The following is a 7,202-nucleotide window of genomic DNA, read 5'->3' as shown; positions in this document are numbered from 1 at the left end:
AGGGTGAAGGTACTTGTGAGTGTGAGGGTGAGGGTTAGGGTTAGGGTGAGCGTGAGTGTGATTGTGAGTGTGAGTGTGAGGGTTAGGGTGAGGGTGAGTGTGAGGGTGAGTGTGAGTGTGTGTGTGAGTGTGAGTGTGAGGGTGAGGGTTAGGGTTAGGGTGAGTGTGAGGGTTAGGGTTAGGGTGAGTGTGAGTGTGAGTGTTAGTGTGAGTGTGAGTGTGAGTTTGAGTGTGAGGGTTAGGTTTAGGGTTAGCGTGAGTGTGAGGGTGAGTGTGAGTATGAGTGTGAGTGTGAATGTGAGTGTGAGGATGAGTGTGAGTGTGAGTGTGAGTGTGAAGGTGAAAGTTCTGTTGGTACTTCTTACACTGCCCCGGTAGCCAGATGAAAGACACCACAAAAGTGGTTCTACCGGCTTTCTGGGCTGAGATGGGCAATCGCTGACTTTTGGAGTCGGCTGGTGACAAAATGTTCCAAAGACACCCCATGCACAACTCCACCGGGGAAGGTGCCAGCAAGGAGTTCTCTGGTAGTTTTTACATTGCTCCGTTAGGTAGCTGAATGACACCACAAAACTTGTTCTACCTGCTTTCTGGGCTGAGATGGGGAACCGCTGACTTTTGGAGTCGGCTGGTGACAAAACGTTCCAAACACCCCCCCATGCACATCTCCACCGGGGAAGGTGCTAGCAAGGAGTTTTGTTGATTGTTCTTACACTGCCCAGATAGCCAGATGAAAGACACCACAAAAGTGGTTCTACCTGCTTTCTGGGCTGAGATGGGGAATCGCTGACTTTTGGAGTCGGCTGGTGACAAAATGTTCCAAACACACCCCATGCACAACTCCACCGGGGAAGGTGCCAGCAAGGAGTTCTTTTGGTAGTTCTTACACTGCCCCGGTAGCCAGATGAAAGACACCACAAAAGTGGTTCTACCGGCTTTCTGGGCTGAGATGGCGAATCGCTGACTTTTGGAGTCGGCTGGTGACAAAATGTTCCAAACACACCCCATGCACAACTCCCCCGGGGAAGGTGCCAGCAATTAGTTCTCCGGTAGTTTTTACATTGCTCCGCTAGGCAGCTGAAAGACACCACGAGTGTGAGTGTTAGTGTGAGTGTGAGGGTGAGTGTGAGGGTGAGGGTTAGGATTAGGGTTAGGGTGAGTGTGAGTGTGAGGGTGAGAGTGAATGTGAGTGTGAGGGTGAGTGTGAGTGTGAGGGTGAGGGTGAGTCTGAGGGTGAGTGTGAGGGTGAGGGTGAGTGTGAGGGTGAGGGTGAGTGTGAGTGTGAGTGTGAGGGTGAGGGTGAGGGTGAGTGTGAGGGTGAGTGTGAGTGTGAGTGTGAGGGTGAGTGTGAGTGTGAGGGTTAGGGTTAGGGTTAGGGTGAGGGTGAGTGTGATTGTGAGTGTGAGTGTGAGGGTTAGGGTGAGGGTGAGAGTGAGTGTGAGAGTGAGTGTGAGGCTGAGTGTGAGTGTGAGGGTGAGTGTGAGGGTGAGTGTGAGGGTTAGGGTTAAGGTGAGTGTGAGCGTGAGTGTGAGGGGGAGGGTGAGTGTGAGGGTGAGGGTGAGTGTGAGGGTTAGGGTTAAGGTGAGTGTGAGCGTGAGTGTGAGGGGGAGGGTGAGTGTGAGGGTGAGGGTGAGTGTGAGTGTGAGGGTGAGGGTGAGTGTGAGGGTTAGGGTTAAGGTGAGTGTGAGCGTGAGTGTGAGGGGGAGGGTGAGTGTGAGGGTGAGGGTGAGTGTGAGTGTGAGGGTGAGGGTGAGTGTGAGGGTGAGTGTTACTGTGAGTGCGAGTGTTAGTGTGAGTGTGAGTGTGAGTGCGGGTGTGAGTGTGATGGTGAGTGTGAGTGTGAGGGTGAGTTTGAAGGTTAGGGTTAGGGTTAGGGTGAGTGTGAGGGTGAGGGTGAGTGTGAGGGTGAGTGTGAGGGTGAGTGTGAGGGAGAGGGTGAGGGTGAGTGTGAGTGTGAGTGTGAGGCGGAGGGTGAGTGTGAGGGTGAGTGTGAGTGTGATTTGAGTGTGAGTGTGAGGGTGAGTGTGAGGGTGACGGTAAGTGTGAGTGTGAAGGTTGGGGTTAGGGTTAGGGTGAGCGTGAGTGTGATTGTGAGTGTGAGTGTGAGGGTTAGGATGAGGGTGAGTGTGAGTGTGTGTGTGAGTGTGAGGGTGAGGGTGAGGGTGTGGGTTAGGGTTAGGGTGAGTGTGAGTGTGAGGGTTAGGGTGAGTGTGAGTGTGAGTGTGAGCGTTAGTGTGAGTGTGAGTGTGAGTTTGAGTGTGAGGGTTAGGTTTAGGGTTAGCGTGAGTGTGAGGGTGAGTGTGAGGGTGAGTGTGAGGGAGAGGGTGAGGGTGAGTGTGAGTGTGAGTGTGAGTGTGAGGCGGAGGGTGAGTGTGAGGGTGAATGTGAGTGTGAGTTTGAGTGTGAGTGTGAGGGTGAGTGTGAGGGTGACGGTAAGTGTGAGTGTGAGGGTTAGGGTTAGGGTTAGGGTGAGGGTGAGTGTGATTGTGAGTGTGAGTGTGAGGGTTAGGGTGAGGGTAAGTGTGAGGGTGAGTGTGAGTGTGTGTGTGAGTGTGAGGGTGAGGGTGAGGGTTAGGGTTAGGGTGAGTGTGAGGGTTAGGGTGAGTGTGAGTGTGAGTGTGAGTGTTAGTGTGAGTGTGAGTGTGAGTTTGAGTGTGAGGGTTAGGTTTAGGGTTAGCGTGAGTGTGAGGGTGAGTGTGAGTATGAGTGTGAGGGTGAGGGTGAGGATGAGTGTGAGTGTGAGTGTGAAGGTGAAAGTTCTGTTGGTACTTCTTACACTGCCCCGGTAGCCAGATGAAAGACACCACAAAAGTGGTTCTACCTGCTTTCTGGGCTGAGATGGGCAATCGCTGACTTTTGGAGTCGGCCGGTGACAAAATGTTCCAAAGACACCTCATGCACAACTCCCCCGGGGAAGGTGACAGAAAGGAGTTCTGTTGGTAGTTCTGACACTGCCCCGGTAGCCAGATGAAAGACACCACAAAAGTGGTTCTACCGGCTTTCTGGGCTGAGATGGGGAATCGCTGACTTTTGGAGTCCGCTGATGAAAAATGTTGCAAACACACCCCATGCACAACTCCACCGGGGAAGGTGCCAGAAAGGGGTTCTGTTGGTTGCTCTTACAGTGCTCCGGTAGCCAGATGAAAGACACCACAAAAGTGGTTCTACCTGCTTTCTGGGCTGAGATGGGCAATCGCTGACTTTTGGAGTCCGCTGATGAAAAATGTTGCAAACACACCCCATGCACAACTCCACCGGGGAAGGTGCCAGAAAAGGGTTCCGTTGTGTTTATAGTTCTGACACTGCCCCGGTAGCCAGATGAAAGACACCACAAAAGTGGTTCTACCTGCTTTCTGGGCTGAGATGGGGAACCGCTGACTTTTGGAGTCGGCCGGTTACAAAATGTTGCAAACACACCCCATGCACAACTACACCGAGGAAGGTGCCAGCAAGGAGTTCTCTGGTAGTTTTTACATTGCTCCGTTAGGTAGCTGAATGACACCACAAAAGTTGTTCTACCTGCTTTCTGGGTTGAGATGGGGAACTGCTGACTTTTGGAGTCGGCCGGTTACAAAATGTTGCAAACACACCCCATGCACAACTCCACCGGGAAGGTGCCAGAAAGGAGTTCTGTTGGTAGTTCTGACACTGCCCCGGTAGCCAGATGAAAGACACCCCAAAAGTGGTTCTACCTGCTTTCTGGGCTGAGATGGGCAATCGCTGACTTTTGGAGTCGGCCGGTGACAAAATGTTGCAAACACACCCCATGCACAACTCCACCGGGGAAGGTGCCAGAAAGGAGTTCTGTTGGTAGTTCTGACACTGCCCCGGTAGCCAGATGGAAGACACCACAAAAGTGGTTCTACCTGCTTTCTGGGCTGAGATGGGGAATCGCTGACTTATGGAGTTGGATGATGACAAATGTTGCAAACACACCCCATGCACAACTCCACCGGGGAAGGTGCCAGAAAGGAGTTCTTTTGGCAGTTCTGACACTGCCCCGGTAGCCAGATGAAAGACACCACAAAAGTGGTTCTACCTGCTTTGTGGGCTGAGATGGGGAATCGCTGACTTTTGGAGTCGGCTGATGACAAATGTTGCAAACACACCCCATGCACAACTCCCCCGGGGAAGGTGCCAGAAAGGAGTTCTGTTGGTAGTTCTGACACTGCCCCGGTAGCCAGCTGAAAGACACCACAAAAGTGGTTCTACCTGCTTTCTGGGCTGAGATGGGCAATCGCTGACTTTTGGAGTCGACTGGTGACAAAATGTTGCAAAGACACCCCATGCACAACTCCACCGGGGAAGGTGCCAGCAAGGAGTTCTCTGGTAGTTTTTACATTGCTCCGCTAGGCAGCTGAAAGACACCACAAAAGTGGTTCTACCTGCTTTGTGGGCTGAGATGGGGAATCGCTGACTTTTGGAGTCGGCTGGTGACAATTGTTGCAAACACACCCCATGCACAACTCCCCCGGGGAAGGTGCCAGAAAGGAGTTCTGTTGGTAGTTCTGACACTGCCCCGGTAGCCAGATGAAAGACACCACAAAAGTGGTTCTACCTGCTTTCTGGGCTGAGATGGGGAATCGCTGACTTTTGGAGTCGGCTGGTGACAAAATGTTCCAAACATACCCCATGCACAACTCCACCGGGGAAGGTGTTAGAAAGCGGTTCTGTTGGTTGTTCTTCCCCCGCCCTGGTAGCCAGCTGAAAGACACCACAAAAGTGGTTCTACCTGCTTTCTGGGCTGAGATGGGCAATCGCTGACTTTTGGAGTCGGCTGGTGACAAAACGTTCCAAACACACCCCATGAACAACTCCACAGGGGAAGGAGCCAGAAAGGAGTTGTGTTGATTGTTCTTACACTGCCCTGGTAGCCAGCTGAAAGACACCACAAAAGTGGTTCTACCTGCTTGCTGGGCTGAGATGGGGAACCGCTGACTTTTGGAGTCGGCCTGTGACAAAACGTTCCAAACACACCCCATGCACAACTCCACCGGGGAAGGTGCCAGAAAGGAGTTCTGTTGGTAGTTCTGACACTGCCCCGGTAGCCAGATGAAAGACACCACAAAAGTGGTTCTACCTGCTTTCTGGGCTGAGATGGGCAATCGCTGACTTTTGGAGTCGGCTGGTGACAAAATGTTGCAAAGACACCCCACGCACAACTCCACCGGGGAAGGTGCCAGAAAGGAGTTCTGTTGTGGTTCTGACACTGCCCCGGTAGCCAGATGAAAGACACCACAAAAGTGGTTCTACCTGCTTTCTGGGCTGAGATGGGCAATCGCTGACTTTTGGAGTCGGCTGGTGACAAAATGTTCCAAACATACCCCATGCACAACTCCACCGGGGAAGGTGTTAGAAAGCGGTTCTGTTGGTTGTTCTTCCCCCGCCCTGGTAGCCAGCTGAAAGACACCACAAAAGTGGTTCTACCTGCTTTCTGGGCTGAGATGGGCAATCGCTGACTTTTGGAGTCGGCTGGTGACAAAACGTTCCAAACACACCCCATGAACAACTCCAGCGGGGAAGGAGCCAGAAAGGAGTTGTGTTGATAGTTCTTACACTGCCCCGGTAGCCAGCTGAAAGACACCACAAAAGTGGTTCTACCTGCTTTCTGGGCTGAGATGGGCAATCGCTGACTTTTGGAGTCGGCTGGTGACAAAATGTTGCAAACACACCCCACGCACAACTCCACCGGGGAAGGTGCCAGAAAGGAGTTCTGTTGTGGTTCTGACACTGCCCCGGTAGCCAGATGAAAGACACCACAAAAGTGGTTCTACCTGCTTTCTGGGCTGAGATGGGCAATTGCTGACTTTTGGAGTCGGCTGGTGACAAAATGTTGCAAATACACCCCATGCACAACTCCACCGGGGAAGGAGCCAGAAAGGAGTTGTGTTGATTGTTCTTACACTGCCCTGGTAGCCAGCTGAAAGACACCACAAAAGTGGTTCTACCTGCTTTCTGGGCTGAGATGGGGAATCGCTGACTTTTGGAGTCGGCTGGTGACAAAATGTTGCAAACACACCCCACGCACAACTCCACCGGGGAAGGTGCCAGAAAGGAGTTCTGTTGTGGTTCTGACACTGCCCCGGTAGCCAGATGAAAGACACCACAAAAGTGGTTCTACCTGCTTTCTGGGCTGAGATGGGCAATCGCTGACTTTTGGAGTCGGCTGGTGACAAAATGTTGCAAATACACCCCATGCACAACTCCACCGGGGAAGGAGCCAGAAAGGAGTTGTGTTGATTGTTCTTACACTGCCCTGGTAGCCAGATGAAAGACACCACAAAAGTGGTTCTACCTGCTTGCTGGGCTGAGATGGGGAACCGCTGACTTTTGGCTTCGGCCTGTGACAAAACGTTCCAAACACACCCCATGCACAACTCCACCGGGGAAGGTGCCAGCAAGGAGTTCTCTGGTAGTTTTTACATTGCTCCGCTAGGCAGCTGAAAGACACCACAAAAGTGGTTCTACCTGCTTTGTGGGCTGAGATGGGGAATCGCTGACTTATGGAGTTGGCTGATGTCAAATGTTGCAAACAGACCCCATGCACAACTCCACCGGGGAAGGTGCCAGAAAGGAGTTCTGTTGGTAGTTCTGACACTGCCCCGGTAGCCAGATGAAAGACACCACAAAAGTGGTTCTACCTGCTTTGTGGGCTGAGATGGGGAATCGCTGACTTTTGGAGTACGCTGATGACAAATGTTGCAAACACACCCCATGCACAACTCCCCCGGGGAAGGTGCCATAAAGGAGTTCTGTTGGCAGTTCTTACACTGCCCCGGTAGCCAGATGAAAGACACCACAAAATTGGTTCTACCTGCTTTCTGGGCTGAGATGGGCAATCGCTGACTTTTGGAGTCGGCTGGTGACAAATGTTGCAAACACACCCCATGCACAACTCCCCCGGGGAAGGTGCCATAAAGGAGTTCTGTTGGCAGTTCTTACACTGCCCCGGTAGCCAGATGAAAGACACCACAAAAGTGGTTCTACCTGCTTGCTGGGCTGAGATGGGGAACCGCTGACTTTTGGCTTCGGCCTGTGACAAAACGTTCCAAACACACCCCATGCACAACTCCACCGGGGAAGGTGCCAGCAAGGAGTTCTCTGGTAGTTTTTACATTGCTCCGCTAGGCAGCTGAAAGACACCACAAAAGTGGTTCTACCTGCTTTGTGGGCTGAGATGGGGAATCGCTGACTTTTGGAGT

At 52.4% G+C, this 7,202-nt stretch overlaps 1 long non-coding RNA gene across 1 annotated transcript in view; it reads right to left on the bottom strand.

Annotated features, from left to right (window-relative positions):
• Window positions 1-525: 525 nt before the first annotated feature.
• The window catches only part of LOC308062770, a 220,930-nt gene continuing 214,253 nt past the window's right edge, over window positions 526-7,202 (bottom strand). Inside the window, exon 2 of the long non-coding RNA XR_013927674.1 lies at window positions 526-611. This is a non-coding gene — a long non-coding RNA (uncharacterized lncRNA). The remainder of the gene's footprint in view (window positions 612-7,202) is intronic.

Source organism: Falco punctatus, assembly GCF_963210335.1.
Source record: "Falco punctatus genome assembly, chromosome: 4".
Classification (NCBI taxonomy): domain Eukaryota; kingdom Metazoa; phylum Chordata; class Aves; order Falconiformes; family Falconidae; genus Falco; species Falco punctatus.
This window is presented reverse-complemented; position numbering and strand designations above follow the sequence as displayed.